This window comes from Lithobates pipiens, unplaced genomic scaffold, assembly GCF_037356315.1.
Source record: "Lithobates pipiens isolate NorthernLeopardFrog02 unplaced genomic scaffold, aLitPip1_a1.2 Scaffold_3, whole genome shotgun sequence".
Lineage (NCBI taxonomy): Eukaryota > Metazoa > Chordata > Amphibia > Anura > Ranidae > Lithobates > Lithobates pipiens.
Window position 1 is genome coordinate 140,762,884 of NW_027507790.1, and position 18,230 is coordinate 140,781,113.

At 42.2% G+C, this 18,230-nt stretch overlaps 1 protein-coding gene across 4 annotated transcripts in view; it reads right to left on the bottom strand.

Annotated features, from left to right (window-relative positions):
* The window catches only part of PAM (peptidylglycine alpha-amidating monooxygenase), a 299,102-nt gene that overhangs the window by 236,803 nt on the left and 44,069 nt on the right, over nt 1–18,230 (bottom strand). The gene's annotated exons all lie outside the window — the stretch shown is intronic.

An 18,230-nucleotide genomic window follows, 5' to 3' on the forward strand; every position in this document is an offset into this window, starting at 1 on the left:
CAATCTAATGAGAGTTCCCAACAACATCGAAGAGTACAAAGTTTAATTGATAAAATTAATACATAGCAGAAATCCGTCAAAAGCGTGAAGGGAGCACAACAGACTTCACATTCTTCAGCCCTGGAGTCCAACCCTGGAAACTTGTTGGATTCTTTTTCTGCTATTAATTATATCAATAAAACTTTGGATTCTTTGATGTTTATAGGGTGCTCTTATTGGAATTTATATACTGTAAGTATTAAAGCTCTTTTTTGACACTGGTATGCACTCTCTGGGAACAGTTGGGGGAGTGAAAGGTAAGGTAGGCAACAAGCTATGAGCATCTAAGCCTTATTCTAAACGGGTGAAATCAAAGCACACAGTGTTCCAAGGTTTTCAAGGACTTCTTTAAATGAGCAGCTTACTGCCTCACCCAAAAACACATGACTAGGGAAAAAAGGGTGCACAGAGTAGAAGCTGTATGATCCCCTCGTTTCTAATGCCGCGTACACACAATCGGAATTCCGGCCAGAAAAAGACCGATGAGAGCTTTTCATCGGAAAATGCGACCGTGTGTATGCTCCATCGGAATTTAGCTGTCCAAATTTCTGCCAGCCAAAAATTGATAGCATGTTCTCAATTTTCCCGACGGAAACATTTTCTATTGGTAATTTTGATCATGTGTATGCAATTCTGACACGCCAAAAATCACACATGCTCAGATTCAACTACGAGACAGAAGCTATTGGCTCCTGGCTATTGAACTTCCTTTTTCTAGTTCTGTCGTACGTGTTGTTGTACCTCACCGCGTTACAAATGATCGGAATTTGATGCGACCATGTGTAGGCAAGGCAGCTTGAGCTGAATTCTGTCGGGAAAACCAGAGCTTTTTCCGACGAGAATTCCAATTGTGTGTAGGTGGCATGAGAGAAGCTTGTGACCTTGTGTTTTACAGAACACAGAATCTATGACCATAATTAGCACGCTGTCAATTTATTTCTGGCTTTTTGTCTGCAGGTGCAGTTAACTTGATTCTGTTAGTTGAGTTTTTGTTTTGTTTTGTTTTATTATAGGACAGTGGCGGCCGGTGCTCAAAATTTTAAGAAAAACCTGAAAAATTCTAAAAAACAAAAACAAAAACAAAACACACACATCAATTGCAATAAACTGTGCCATCACTTGCAGCCACTGTGCCCACCATATGCAGCCACTGTGACCCCCCTCCCCCGCTCGCCCATCAGAACAGGACTTACCTCATCCGGGTGACGGCAGTGAGCTGTGGGATGGGCAGGCAACGACTCCTGCATCCTCCATGGTTCCCGTGTTTCTCCTCCTCCTCCATTCCGCTGGGCACGCAGCACACTGGCAGTACCTCGCTCGAGGCGGTACGGCACTTACCGAGCTGTTGGGTCCTCTCCGCTCCTGTGTCTTGTGTCAGCAGCAGCGGAGAAGGAGTCCAATCCTCCAGCTTCCTCCCATGTGTCTCTTCCGCTAAAGTGACTGGCATCCTATCTTTGGCCAATAGTAAAACAGGTCTTACTGACCTGCCTGATTGGTGGCGAAGCACTGTGGTGTTAAAATAGTGAAAATTTAATTTGCTATGGTCACACAACAGGGATTACCTGTGATGAATTCACCTGATATCCATCTCGTGACTTGGCGCCTAGCTTTTCTTCCAAAATCTTTTTAAGCAGCCAGTGCTCCCTCACTCGTGTGTTCCAAATACTATACATAATACAATGGAGGGTCAGGTTGGCAGATTTTACAATTAAGTAAATGGTTTTTGGGCCATAGATGTGTGGGAGGCAATATGGCTGACTGTAAACATTTTGGAAGAAATAGTTTGTGACACTGTGCAACTTCCAGAAGGAAAATTTACTAGGCAGGTGAATCCCATTTAAAAAAAAATAAAATAAAAAAAAATAATCAACATTGGGAAGGGAAACCCAAGAAAAGCACCCCTATTTAAAAGCATAGCTAAACCCGAAAACAAGCTAATCAGTTAGGTGATTTGTTTTCATTTTCAGGGTAAGAGCATATTCATTAATACAGAAAACATTAGAATGATCTTGCCAGAAATGGCATGTCCTTGCCACCACTTGTGAGCTAAAATGGCAACAAAAACAGCCTTATTTAACCTCATAAATCTGCCATGTGATGGAGGTGGACCAAGGCAGACATGCTTGCAGTCCAGCCTGTGTGACAATCATAGCTGTCCACAGATAGTGGAGTTTGCAAGCAAAAAAAAAAAAAAAAAAAAAGAAAGAAAGGGGTTTCAGGACTGTAGAAGTCTGGGAAAAGGACATCTCATTTAGATACTACCAGGATTGGCAAGATAAAATATATTTATTTTGAGATTGAGAATCAGTTATGCTTTAGGTCTTCAACAAATGGATCATTGGGAGCCACCATTGTAGCAGGTAAATAGCATGGAGGCATAAAGAACAAGGAGTAGACTAAAGCCGGGTATACACACTGAGCTGTTTTTCATTCAACAAAAGCACTCGCAGATCCCTGCATCAGTGCAATGTTATCTCCCCCACTGCGGTATTGTATGCCGACAGTAGTTTAGATTTGGATAAACTGGAGATGGATTAGAACACCTGTCAGTTTTTATTGCTGTCCTTGCCCCCGTTAAAGAAGATTCACCCTCTCTATTTTCTGGTTTACCATCATCATTGAAAGTAAACTAAAATCCAACATTCTGGGTTGTCCCCAAAAAAGTAATAAAAAGGTGAAATCTTATGGGGACACCAGTTCGGGTGGCCTGGGGGTCCCCAAAGAATTCCTTTAATTTTCTGAGATTTCCTCTCACTTCCCGTTTTGGCTATGGGCCAAGAAGTAAAGTGAAATTTCCACAATAAGACACAGATGGCGAAAAAAAAAAAAAAATCTGACAGGATTATAACCCTTCCTTGCGCTATCCAAAATGAAAAAAAAAAAAAGTTGTACCTAGATGTTCCCTGTAACAGGACAAATCTCTTCCCTTTAAGCCTAGGTTCACACTGTAGCTATGTGGGAACCAGCCCGATTCCAGCGCCGGTTCCTGCAACGCATCTCCCCAACAGGCAGTTCACACTGCCCTCTGCGAACCAATGCGGGTGTCAATACAGACGTGAATGATGCCCCCAGATTGCAGTCTGAACTGTGGATTCAGGCAGGAATCGGGTCGAATGGGCAATCAGATTCCTGCGTGAATACACAGTTCGCACTGCGCTCTGAACAGATTCCCAATGTGGGGAAAAAAAAAAAATAGTCCCTGCACCTTTTCCCCAGATGAAAGACATTGTCACCCTCACCTAGGAGCAAAAAAGCTGGGGGAAAGGCAAATATATAATTTTTTCCACCCCACAGTTTTCAAGCTTTTTTTTCTGCTTTTCAGAAAGGAGTGCACATGAGCACTAATAATGCAGACCATGTATTTTAGATTTAAAATCTGCTTTAAAGTGTTACCAGACACATTCTAAAATCAAAATACCTATTAAAACGCAAATAAATAAAAAAATAAAAAATAAAAAAGAAGAAGAAGTACCTTATATTGCTCTCAGCCACTTCCAAATTATTTAATTTGTTGCAGATTCTGATCCAACTGCCTGTTAAGAGTGTCTAAATTAATTCTCCATGCAGGAACGTAGCCACCCTCTCTTGCTCCATCTCGAAATGGACTAGGGACTACTCACTACTAGATTTGTATCATAAACAGAGCAGTGCCCACAATTGCAACTAACGTGCACTATTTGTTTCGAACAAAGAGAGAGGGAAAAAAAAAGGAGAGGTTTGGGAGCTCACAAAAGATGTCAGAAAAAACATAGTAAGAAGCAATTTCAATAAAAATTGTATAAAAGGCCCATTAAATAGTGGATGTGAGCGCTGGAAAGGCAGAACACAGAGTGGTGACTGACAGTCACTGCTCTCTTCTCAGAGCAGAACCATAAACTGAATGATCAGCCGTCTTTGATCGCTCAGTTTTCTATGTGCATGTGGCAAGGGACGACTGCAGCTCAGACCGGTGCTGCAGCCATCAAGGTGAATATGGATGTTTTATATACGATCTCATACTTCCCTCTTAAGTTTAACGTTTTTTGTTGCAAGACTGAAATATATTCGATTCAATCGTGCAACAGAAAATTCGTATGTTGGCTTTTCCGATAACTTGTGGCTCAGCTGTGAGAAAACCTACATTTTGCCTCCCGAAAATTCCATACTAATCTTCTGTCTCTATGCCATAATCAACAGCTGTTATTCCATAAAACATTACCAAACTAAACAAGCTTCCACAGCCAAGTGATTAATGTGCTTGCTCTGCCACTACATAGATATCAGAGGAATTCTACAAACAGATACAACTCAAGTCACTTACAACTTTTATTTGAACCAACTTGAAAAACATTAATAGTAGATCTAATTAAAGTACCCACAACTATAATGAAAATTATTTGCCACAGTGATTATTTTCTGTGACTGCTTTGCAACTTGTATTGGTGGTCATTGCAGAAAACATTTGGATCTCAGAGGCAGAACTCTAATCCTTTTTGGTTGGATTTCTCATACTGAAAATAACATTTGGCAGAGCAAAGTGAGTGAACTGAGCCTTTTAGGTCCGATTTCCGGTATACGCATGCCTTGCTCATAAAAGGTCACACGTCTATTAGATTCTCTTAGCAGTTACAGGTTACTCTGACCACAGTATTCATTAAAAAAATAAAAAATACCCTGTAATAAACAAAGTGATACCTATAGCCCCCCCCCCCCCCCAAAAAAAAAAAAGTCTGTGGAAATGACCTCATCATGCCTATGCTAGAAACCTAAAACAATTGCAAATCTGCCTGAAATACACGAAAAGCAGAAAAAAGAAAAAAAAATGAAAAACAAACAATAACAGACTGTGTTCCTCTGACCTTTGAAATGTCAATCTTTATCATACAGGGAACACAAAGCCAGCAGGGAATCAATGGGGAAGGGAGGTGTATATTATTCTCTACATTAAAATTGAAGGCAATGGCAGCACTTATCTCTGCAAGGACACACTGCACATCACGTGCTTTGGTGGAATGGGCACCACATTGCACACTTTAAATTTAAGTTAGAAGAGAGTTTAAGGAGTTTGGCAGAACTAGATAAAATAGATTTTGGACTCGACAGTGGTTTGGAAATCCAAGACGACTGATCATCAGTCACAGAGCAGAAGGCCGCTGGCAATACTGAAGCTCAGTCAGAATAAAATATGTGCGTAATTCAAATGGAATGACCATAGCTCAGAAAATAAATGGAATTACTAGGGAGGAAACCAGTCAATGGGCCAGGACAAACACCACAATAAAGGAAACTATCTGGCGCTTGTAAATTATTGACTATTGCTATGGAACTCAAGAAAGGGTTTGGTTTGTAGGAGAGCAATGGTTCTGCCACATCAAACAACAATGGTTATGTTATTTCATATATCGTGCTCATGGAATTCGAATAACCCATGGTTATTAATGGTACAACTGAGCCCCCTATGATGCAGTCCTAAGACTTACGAGTCCTGGCTATACACAGAATGACGTTTAGCCATTTGCTAATGAACGGAGCAAAATTTGCTCCATGTGTGGTGCCATCGCCCACCTTCCTCCCAACATTCCTTCATTGAAAAATTTAAGGAGCCCAGCAAAAAATTGTTGGCAGAGCAGCACCTGCATTCAACCAGATGCAGTCACTGTCCAGGAATTTGACAGCTGGTGGGGTAGGATGTGGAAAACAATAGCCACAGCAGGAGACTGAGCCGTCCAATGGAGGAGCTTGTTAAATGTGTCCCCCTCAGCCTATATGTGTACGACTAGCTTAAAAGAAAGGCACAGGAATAAAAACCACCACAATTAAACTTACCTAGATGCCTGCTGCATTGTTATGATGCTGCAGCAGCTTTCCCTCGCTGGCCGAAGACCACTGATTACTCCGTTCTCTGGTCCACTCTAAGCACAGAGCAGTAACTGTCAGTCACCATTCTGTGCTCTGGCCCTCTAGCACTCATTAAAGCGTTGGGTTTGGGAAGGGGCAGAAGTGGCTGGCTCAGACTCTTAGTAGCATGCTGAGAGAATGAGCCAGCTGCTGGCCAGGCATCTGGTTGGATCCCGACATTGTCGGGATCCCTGGGAGCCTGGATTGACTCTGTATCATCAGCCCACAGTAGACTTTACAGTAGCTCACTGTCAGCTAAATATGGGTCAAAGGAATCCAGAATCAAGTGCACTCCGGTGACGCACAGGAGAAGTATGGCCAAAAGAGCTTTGGCCATATATCTTTTTTAACCACCGGCGCACGCCGATGTACGTCGGCAGAATGGCACGGGTAGGCATATTGGCGTACAGGTACGTCCAATTTTAAATACCGCCCTGCCATCACGAGCGCGCCACCGGTGGCGCGCTCGCGTGCCGGTCGGGACCCCCGTAAGTCTGGTCGCAGGTCCCGTGGACTCGATCGCCGCGGGCATACCCGCGATCGTCTCACGGGGCGGCTGAACTGGGAGATGCCGTTGTAAACAGCATCTCCCAGTTCTGCCTAGCAACAAGTGACGCTGATCTCTACTTCATGTGATTGGAGCAGAGATCAGTGTTCACTAAAAGAAAGCCCAGCCCCCCCACAGTTAGTAACACACCCCTACACTGCCACCCACTGGTTAACCCCTTTACTGGCAGTGTCATTTACACAGGAATCACTGCATTTGTATAGCACTGATTGCTGTATAAAATGACAATGGTCCCAAAAATGTCCAATGTGTCCGCCATAATGTCGCAGTCACAATAATAATAATAAAAAAAAAAAAAAAAAAAAAAAAGGCTGATCGCCGCCATTACTAGTAAAAAATAAATAAAAAATTAATAAAAATGTCATAAAACTATCCCCTATTTTGTAAACGCTATAACTTTTGCGCAAACCAATCAATAGTCGCTTATTGCGATTTTTTTACCAAAAATATGTAGAAGAATACGTATCAGCCTAAACTGAGGGAAAAAATGTTTTTTTTTTTATACATTTTCGGGGGATATTTATTATAACAAAAAGTAAAAAATAATGTGTTTTTTTCAAAATTTACACTCTATTTTTGTTTATAGCGCAAAAAATAAAAACCGCAGGGGTGATCAAATACCACCAAAAGAAAGCTCTATTTGTGGAAAAAAAAAAAAGGACGTCAATTTTGTTTGGGAGCCACGTCACATGACCGTGCAATTGTCAGTTAAAGCGACGCAGTGCCGAATCGCAAAAAGTGGTCTGGTCTTTGGCCAGCAAAATGGTCCGGGCTGAAGTGGTTAACAAATGCCACCAGATGAAGTTCTCAGGTTCATCTTACTGGAGAGCTAATAAAAAGCCAGTCAAAAGTGGAGTACGTAATGTGGCAGAGGTTGGGGCAGGTCACATTCAGGACTAATTGCATTTGGGTCAGGTGGAACTTGGGCAGAGTATCAAGGTTAAGGCACGCAGTAGACAGATGAACAACATGAATAAGAGTAAAGGTCAGGGTCGCAACCAGAATAGCAACAAAGGTGAAGCCAGACTGGTCACTTTTTAGTAGTAGACAATATGACACAGACCCCATCCATTATTAGAGTAGATGCTTTCACACTGTCAATTTAGAGTGTGGGAACCAGAGGGTTTAAGCACTTAATTATTAACAGTGAACAACTCACAATTATAAATATGTATTTAAAATAAAAAATTGACTTGTTCTAAAAGAAGTCAATAAAGAAAAAACAAAATTGTTCAATGAACAGCTAGGGGCAGCACTGCTCACAGAATTCAGTCACATTTAAAGAGTAACTCCATTTTTGTTGAGATAAAAACATTCTCTTTTGGGTGATCTATGTATATTGCAAAAAATTGAAGTAGGTCAGTGCCCGCACTGCACAGGTCAACTGCTAGTTTTGTCTAGGGGTGAGGAGAAAGTTCATACTCACCTGATCCTTCGTTCCACTGGAAAATATTGTTTCTCCATGGTCCAGCGGTGGACTGTTCCTGGTCTATGGAGTTCACTCTAGGCTTGTTCACGACAAAAATATTCCACAACTCAAGAACACTGGAGTGCATGGGTGCTGGACTGGTCTTATGCTGGGAGGATTAGAGGAAATGAGCAGTTAACCCATGTGGGCACAGCTTCATTGCATTGGAAAATGTATTTTTGCCCAGAGATGGGCTTTAAGAAAAAGTTGTATGTTTCACTATGGCAGGGGTGTCCAACCAGTAGCCCGGGGGCCACATGCGGCCAGTGGAGCCCTCTGATGTGGCCCACGACCACCTGTTCTGGGTTGGCAAGCCCAGATCGTGGGTTGCAAACCGGCCATCCCAGAGCATTAGTGTTGTGAATTAAGCCAGGCGGTAGAGGAAGCTCGGCTGTGGAGAGCAGAGTCGCACAGGCGATGTGATACCAAATGCACTCTGCCTAGGACAGCAACAGCCGGCAATACTAAATGGAAGACTGTTATTCAAGGTACGCATTACTAAAATTACATTGTATATATGGGCATATATGTTCTGCAGTGGTTACTGGGCTGCTTTTAAACTGATCCGCAGGTGCAGTGCGCCTGCGGGTTACCAGTACTGAGCCAGAGACTTCTGTTATTACCTGTGAGTTGGGTGCACTTTCAGAAAGTGCACCACACCTGAAAGATATAACAAAAGTCTATGGCAAAGACTGCACCAGTAGTGTAGGTAAACCTTAACACATCAGTGGGAAAGCAGCCTCAGGCCCCTTTCACACGATCAGTCCGATCCATTCAGACCCTCCATTCAACTCTATGGAGTGGCAGATGTAAATGGACTTGTGTCCGTTTACACCCACCTACCTCTAATTCGATGCCCAAAAAAATAAAAAAATAAAAAAAAAAACAGAAGGGCATCTGTCCCCTTCCATCTGGGTGGATCGGATGAGAGGGCCCATAGAGTAGAGCGGGCTGTGTCCTTGTGTATGCTCTGCATATGCAGAGTGGACACGGGCCTGTCGACCACCCGATCTGCTCATGTCCCACGACTGGTTACCAAGTGGCCCTCACTTTTCAAAAGGTTGGGCACACCTGCACTATGCCCTTCCTGAATGTGAGTATGTGTTCATTCCAGATTCCTGAATGGGAGTGTCTGTGTTCATTTTAAATCGGGTAATGCACTTGCAGTGTTCTAATGAAGCAAGTTGAAGGGTCTGCATACCATTAGAACTGATTAACCCTTTGGGAGTATCTCACCAAAACTGACATTTTTGAGCCGATGACTAAAATCTATGTTGGTGCAGATTTATCAATGGCACAAGCAGGAATGACATGTCTGGGAAAGTTCTGTACACCAACTTTGTACAAAGGGCCTGCATGCTGTCATATTGCATTTCACAGAAAAGTACAGTAGTTGCAGATTAAAAAGGAAAGATTACTTTTAATACAATTCAATTACAATACGATTTGTGTAGCAATTGCATATGCTATCTTTTTTCACAAATGTGGAGTTACCATTTAAGCATTCATTTGTAATACATTAATGCACACGGGTTAATGAACGTTACGAAATGTATTATTGTCCGTTGTGTTAAGGCAGCCTATTCATTATGAATGGAATATCAATGCAACACAAAAAAAGAAAGAATGAAAAACATACATGACACTTTCTGAAAATGAAGTGCACAACACCACACAGTATATGCATTGTGGTGCTCTGCAGTTCATTGGGTTCTACTGTACATTGCTTTGGGATGCCTTTTACAAATGGCACTGCAACATACCGTACATACAGCAGGTGCATGTGTGAATGAGCCTTCAATTAGTTGCCTATACCAGCAGCAAAATCCTTTCACTATTCATAGGAACAACATACAGTGCCATGAAAAAGTTTTCATACCCCTTTGTAATCTTCCACATTTTGTCATGTTACAACCAAAAATGTCAATGTATTTTATGTGATATCCAACACAAAGTGGCACATAATTGTGAAGTGGAAGGAAAATGATAAATGGTTTAACATTTTTTTTTACAAATAAATATCTGAAAAGTGTAGCATGCATTAGTATTCAGCCCCCTTTAATCTGATACCCCTAACTAAAATCTAGTGGCACCAATTGCCTTCAGAAGTCACCTAATTAGTAAATAGAGTCCACCTATGTGTAATTTACTCTCATTATAAATACAGCTGTTCTGTTAAGCCCTCAGGAGGTTTGTTAGAGAACCTTAGTGAACAAACATCATCATGATGGCCAAGAAACACCACAAAAGGTCAGGGATAAAGTAGTGGAGAAGTTTAAAGCAGAGTTAGGTTAAAGCTTTGACTATCTCATGGGAGCACTGTTCAAGCCATCATCCAAAAATGGAAAGAGTATGGCCCAACTGCAAACCTACTAAAACATGGCGATCCACCTAAACTGACAGGCAAGACAAGGAGGGCAATAAATCAGAGAAGCCTCCAAGAGGCCCATGGTAACTCTGGAGGAGCTGCAGAGATCCACAACTCAGGTGGGAGAATCTGTCCATGGGACAACCATTAGTCGTGCACTCGGCAAATCTGGCCTTTATGGAAGAGTGGCATGAAGAAAGCCATTGTTGAAAGAAAGCCATAAGAAGTCCTGTTTGCAAGAAGCCATGTGGGGGACACAGCAAACATGTGGAAGAAGGTGCTCTGGTGAGAGGAGACCAAAAGTATTGAACTTTTTGGCCTAAAAGCAAAACATGTGTGGCGGAAAAATAACACTGCACATCACTCTGAACACGCCATCCCCACCGTGGTGGCAGCATCATGTTGTGGGGATGCTTTTCTTCAGCAGGGGCACAATGGCTGCATATCATGGGGCACAGTGGCTGTATTTAATGTTTTTATTTTCAGTATTTTTCTGAATTTTTCAGTTTGAGCTCCCCCCAAAAAAAATTTGATCACCAGCCACCACTGATCCAATCTGACAGAGCTTGAGCAATTCTGCAAAGAAGAATGGTCAAAAATCACTCTAGATGTGCAAGGCTGGTAGAGACATCCCAAAAAGAGACTTGCAGCTGTAATTGCAGTAATTAAAACAAAAAAGTGTAGCGCAAAGAAAAATTACACACACTTCAAAAAAAGAAAATATGTGTAAATTCCGTTGTATATCAAGAGATCTTACTCCCAGGTGGAAGAGTGCATGAACCTCATGCACACAAAAGGTTAAAGTAAATAAAATTAATTTAAAATTAATTTAACATATACAGTCCATCAAGTGAACGTCTAACAGTCCTTGAAATGTGTAATATCAATCACAATTGCAGTGAAAGGTGGTTCTACAAAGTATTGACTCAGGAGGCTGAATACAAATGCACGCCACAATTTTCACATATTTGTAAACAATTTGGAAAAACAGTCATCATTTTCCTTCCACTTCATAATTATGGGCCACTTTGTGTTGGTCTATCACATAAAATCCCAATGAAATACATTTACGTTTTTGGTTGCAATTTGAGAAAATTTGGAAAATTTCAAGGGGTACGAATAGTTTTTCAAGGCACTGTAACTGATGGGTATTTACATCTTCCTAGAATAATTAATAGCAGTTTTACAAATTACCTCCAGCTTTCATTTCATGTCCAGTCACAACTATTCTACAATGAAAGGGTATGTATAGTCAAATCTATCTTTTTAGATTTTGAATACAGTATAGGAGAGATAGAAACTGTCAAAAATGTGGATGCTGTCTGTGTCCCTGTTGGGGACAATCACCCTTTACGTTTGTCCTGTTGACCATTCTAACCAAGACAGAGAACAATGGGAAATTCAAACTTTGTTAGTTGCCAAACGAACAGGAAAAATCCTAATAGGGACACTTGTTTTACTGACAGCCAACACATTCTTGATGTACCTTTGGGGGACATTCAGAATGAATGGCACTGCATCATGCCAACACATATAACGTTACTTTAAAATATTAGCTTTAACTATACACATGTGCACTGCAAACTACATGTGCAACACGGATTACCATGCATTGCGGTAAGGCTCACATTACTGTGAAGGGCCCTAGGACTCAAACTGACATTAAAAATATACTTGTAAAACATTATTAGATTTGCCCTAAAATCATTGATTTGTACAAAAATTCAAGAAACCAACTTTAAAATGTTGACAAGGTGGTATCATACTCATTATAGGTTAAATTTTATCCAAATATGACTGATCATTATTGGGAGGTGCCAGGAATGAAGCGGAACACTACTTTAGATATTCTGGTCCTACCCCAAGTTGAAGTACTTCTGGGTGGAGGCCTGAAAAATGTCTCAAAAATTCACAGACTACAAGATTCCTGATGATCCAGCCTTCTTTTTGTTACACGTTTCCACTATTCCTGCAAAAGTGTATAAAAAAAATGTAAATAAAAAATCAATTGAACGTCACTTATTGAAGTCCTGTATTCCTCTTTATTGGAAAAAACCATTGCCACCGACTATTGCAAGCTGTCTTCACAAAGTAGAAAACAAAATGGAAGACTTGGTACTTACAGTACAACAGAAGCATTAAAAATATTCCAAGACATGGGGACTGTGGAATATATTTGTATTCTCCGAAGGGCCAGCTCTTTTCGGATCATAACTTCTCGGTAAGGCCATATCGATTATAATCATAACTTCTCAGTAAGGCCATATCGATTATAATCATAACTTCTCGGTTAGGCCATATCGCCACCCCAGACTCCTCGCTCCCTCTCTGCCTTATTCCATCTTCTTGATCATTTTACTTTATTTTTACGAAAATGGAAAAAGGAGCGGGCAGCTCCATATATCTCTCAGCAGTTAATTTTCCAAGCTTCGTGAATGAAAAGTCTGATATGTTTTACATTGAATGAAAAGTCTGATATGTTTTACGTTGATACCTACCGAAAAGGTAACCATCCTCACCTGTTATCTGTTTTCTTGTAGTTTGTGTGTGTGTGTGTGTGTGTGTGTAAAAGGTCAATGAGTTTCTTGACTGACAGACCCTTACATCTTTCATCCAGTGCTACACCAACGTTCCTGGATTCTGAGTCATGTGGCAAGCAAAAAGAATTGACAAAGGATCTGCGGGAAAAGGTAGTTGAACTGTATAAAACAGGAAAGGGATATAAAAGGATATCCAAGGAATTGGGAATGCAAAATCGGCAGTGTTCAAACCCTAATCAAGAAGTGGAAAATCAGGGGTTCTGTTGAAACCAAACCACAGTCAGTCAGGTAGACCAACTAAAATTTCAGCCACAACTGCTAGGAAAATTGTTTGGGATGCAAAGAAAAACCCACAAATAACTTCAGGTGAAATACAGGACTCTCTGAAACATGTGGTGTGGCTGTTTCAAGATGCACAATAAGGAGGCACTTGAAGAAAGATGGGATGCATGGTCAAGTCGCCAGAAGAAAGCCATTACTACGCAAAATGCCAAAAAGTATCTTGCTTACAATACACCAAACAGCAGAGAGACAAGCCTCAAACCTTCTGGCACAAAGTAATTTGGAGGTATGAGACCAAAATTGAGATTTTTGGCCACAACCATAAATGCTGCATTTGGAGAGTACTCAACAAGGCCTATGATGACAGGTACACTACTTCTACTGTGAAACACGGAGGTGGATCGCTGATGTATTGGAGATGTGTAAGCTACAAAGGCACAGGAAATTTGGTCAAAACTGATGGAAAAATGAATGCAGTATGTTATTAAAAAATACTGGAGGAACATTTGCATTCATCAGCCAGGAAGCTGCGCATGGGACGTACTTAGACATTCCAACACGACAATGATGCAAAAACACAAGGCCAAGTCAACCTGTCATTGGCTACAGCAGAATAAAGTGAAGGTTCTGGAGTGGCCATCTCAGTCCCCTAACCTAAATATCATTGAGCCACTTTGGGGAGATCTCAAATGTGCAGTTCATGCAAGACAGCCCAAGAATTTACAGGAACTGGAGGCTTTTTGCCAAGAGGAATGGCAAGCTTTACAATCTAAGAAGATAGATAAAGAGCCTCATCCACAAATACCACAATAGACTTTTAGCTGTCATTGATGTTAAAGGGGGCAATACAGGGTATTAAGAACTGGAGTATGTAAACTTTTGGTCAGGGTCATTTGGGTAGTTTCTGTTGCCATTATGATTTAAAATAATAAAACAAAGTTGATTGATAATAAATGGCTTCAGCCTAAACACCATGAGTGAAAAATGTTTTTTTTGTGTTAGCGTTCATATTCTCTAAAAAATGGCCAAGAAATCAAAAATTCTGCTGGGGGAATTTAAACTTTTGAGCACAACTGTATATTGGACATGGTATAAATATGACGCTGGATATATCAAGGTTTACATACTATAATTACTTGGATCTGACCTTTACGGGATTCAATAAACAATATATTTGAAAAAATAAAATAAAAAAAATAAGACTGAAGCCTACAAAAAAAAAAACAGACATAAAATACCTCCCTTCTTCCTGTGACAAGAAGAAAGTGTATGTACTCCAGGAAGATATATATAAAAAAAATAAAAAAGGCACAAATTGATGCAACTCAATGTTCATCAACACATCATAAAATCTATTTTTTTTTTTTAATACAAACAGTGTAAGTATCTGCACTTGACTTGGTGTCCATCTTTTACAGTCCCTGTACAGCAGAGGTCAGACTGGAAGAGGGAGAAGCCGTTTCATCACATATGGCTACCCATCACATTTGGCTACCCGCTGGACTGTCCATGCGCGACGCTGCCATATGTGTTCCAACACTGTGGCAATCGGCGCTTGTGCAGAATTTTGTGCCCACACCCCTGAGTCCAGGTTCAACCCCCGCCATCCAAGTGGACATAGAGTTAGATTATAATTATGCTGAGCGAAGCAAGGCCGTGCCCAAAGCATGGCGAGCGAAGCAAGCCCACAAGGGGCCCTGCGTTGGAACGCATATGGCGGCGTCGTGCATGCGCACTCCAGCGGGTAGCAAAATGTGATGGGTTGCCCAATGTGACGTGATAAAGCACTTTAAGGAGTCAGTCATGTTGTAGTGCTTATGTACCAACAAGAAATAAGCTGATAGGAGTATAGAGCAGAGTGACAGAGAGGATATTATCCGTGTGCTGCTTCTGCTTTTACTTTTGAGTCAGAGATGGGAAGGAGACCTGAAAGCTGTACTAACCTGTGGAACAGTGTTGTCCAAACTGTGGCCCTTTCCTTTCATTTATCTGCCTCGGGGGGGGGGGGGGGGGCACTGACACCAACAATGGGGCACCAATCCTCCCACTGACACCAACGGTGGAGCACCAATCCTCCCACTGACACCAATGATGGAGCACCAATCCTCCCACTGACACCAACGCTGGAGCACCAATCCTCCCACTGACACCAACGCTGGAGCACCAATCCTCCCACTGACACCAACGCTGGAGCACCAATCCTCCCACTGACACCAACGCTGGAGCACCAATCCTCCCACTGACACCAACGATGGAGCACCAATCCTCCCACTGACACCAACGATGGAGCACCAATCCTCCCACTGACACCAACGCTGGAGCACCAATCCTCCCACTGACACCAACGCTGGAGCACCAATCCTCCCACTGACACCAACGCTGGAGCACCAATCCTCCCACTGACACCAACGCTGGAGCACCAATCCTCCCACTGACACCAACGATGGAGCACCAATCCTCCCACTGACACCAACGCTGGAGCACCAATCCTCCCACTGACACCAACGATGGAGCACCAATCCTCCCACTGACACCAACGCTGGAGCACCAATCCTCCCACTGACACCAACGCTGGAGCACCAATCCTCCCACTGACACCAACGCTGGAGCACCAATCCTCCCACTGACACCAACGCTGGAGCACCAATCCTCCCACTGACACCAACGCTGGAGCACCAATCCTCCCACTGACACCAATAATAGGACACTAGTCCTCCCATTGACACTAATGACGGGGCATTGTTTACGCCAACTGACATCAGGTAATTTTCTATACTCTGTCCACAGTTCAGCCCCCTATAGATGTGAAGGGCAGTAAACTGGTCCTTTGTTTAGAAAATCCTGCTGTACAATAAAAAAAGCAGGTCTCCTGCCCTGCCAGACAGTGTTGTGCTGTGTGCCAGAGCTGTGTAAATCTCAGAGGTGGATAGAAATAAATGCAAATCTTTTAGCAGAAAAAACAGCTCCATGTGTATTACAACTAGGCTATTTGCCTGGGATTCGGCTTTAAATAATCTTTATAAAAGAGTTCCAGTGCAAACATCTCAGAAAATGCAGGGCAGACTAAAATATTCAGATAATGACACTTATTGGGTGCCCTTAACCTAATCCAGATCTGTAATTCTAGCAGCCATAAAAAGACACATTTGTGACAAGTGAGAGCCAATTCCCATTCATAGCTTTTCTTAGTAGAGGCCAAAAAGATAAGAAACTAGGAATGAATGGTTCACATCTAGGAACAGCTCCCAAAATGACACTCTTATCAGCTTCAAGAGTTCTAGAAATAGAAATGATATGGAACATTACCATACGGAATGTGTGCATACCCAGACACCTCCAAAACATTACAGCATGGATTCTTCATTCTCATCTCCAGCTGCTAACAGGACATTAACTAAATGTGCATTTCCACATTTATGGTCAAATTGATAACACCTACTTTATTATTTGATACATCTTCCTATTCACATTGCATAACCGTAAAAAAAATATATATATATATTATTAATAATAATAATAATAATAATAATAATAGCTGCATACTTTTTACATAAAAATCCTACCTCACTTTTTATTTCTATATAATTTTAAGGCTATGTACTGTGATGGCAGATCCCATTAACAGTTGTAAACTAAATGACCATACGGACTCTGTCCTAACAAGGGGTTCTCAGGGCTTGGGTGGTAAATTGTGTGTTATTTACACTTTAAAAAACTTATGGTCAATCTGTCTCCTAATTGCACATTGCAGGCTATTCTGAACAACAACCTTCCTATAGGGTCCTATTTATAAATCTGCTGCAAAGAAAAAAAAAAAAAAAAAAAGCAGGCCCCTTGTACTACATAGAAATCAGGCAGGCCCTTGCACAACAAAGTTGATGGCAGATCTAAGGGAAATTGTATTTTAGATCATATAGTATATGGTTAGCCTAAAATAATACTTTATGGCGAATTTAGACCTAATTAATGCACTGTGATGTTGTGTTGATGCATGCCTCAGGCCGCGTACACACGCGGGGACTGTTCGCTCAACTTTGTCCGCTGAACAGTGTTTCGGCGGACAGTCCGCCCGTGTGTGGGCTTTCAGCGGACAGTTTCAGCGGACAGTCTGCTGAACAAAGTTTTTCGGAAATTCCGAAAAACTGTCCGCTGAAACTTTGTTTCAGCGAACAGTCCCCTCGCGTGTAGGCTTGTTCGTCAAACTAAGTTCCGCGCATGCTCAGAAAGGATTTACACGCCGAAGTTTGCATTGCAGTGTATAGGACGTAGTTTTCTAGTCCCGTCGTACGTGCCGTTCACGTCATCGCGCACGGTTTCAGCGGACTGTTCGTTCGTCGTGTGTGGCCAAGTCCGTCCATGCTAATTTTGAGCGGACTGTCCGCTGAAACTGTTTGACGGACAAAGTTGAGCGAACAGTCCCCGCGTGTGTACGCGGCCTCAGGCTCCTTTTACATACAGGGTCCTATCAGGTCCACCTGTCAGATTTTCAAGTGGACCCGATTGGACGGTCCATTGACACCGGCAAGTGTAAACGGACTTGTGTCCAGTTACACCCTCCTACCTCTGGTCTGATCTGGTCCACTATTTAAAAAAAAAAAAAAAAAAAAACACCACACACACACCAAGGGGATCAGTCCCCCAACATCTAGGTGGAATGGAACGGCGGGCAGACGGGTGTAATAGAACGGCGGCGTCTGCTTACTACTGGCCACCCATAAAACAAAGTGAGTGGACACGAACGGCTCATCTGATGCTCCGCTCAGATCAGGGGATCAGTCAACAGATCCCTTGCTGACCTCAACGTTGTCTGCCCAGTGTGAAAGGGGACTTCCAGTGACCCACAGCAATGCATGCCTCATAAAGCAGAGAAACATACTGTAACATGCACACTATGTAAATCCTTTCTAAAAATGTGTTCTAAATAGCCATTTAGAGCTGTCTTCAGGCCGGTCACATGACTCGCGGCCGCTTTACAGCTACAAAACAGAGCTTCTGCGGGAGGAGATGAGCGGCAACCTGATCTCCCCGGCTGGCGTCAGTGGTAAATCACAGCCCCTCCCACAGAAGCTTTCTATCGGAGCTGTAAAG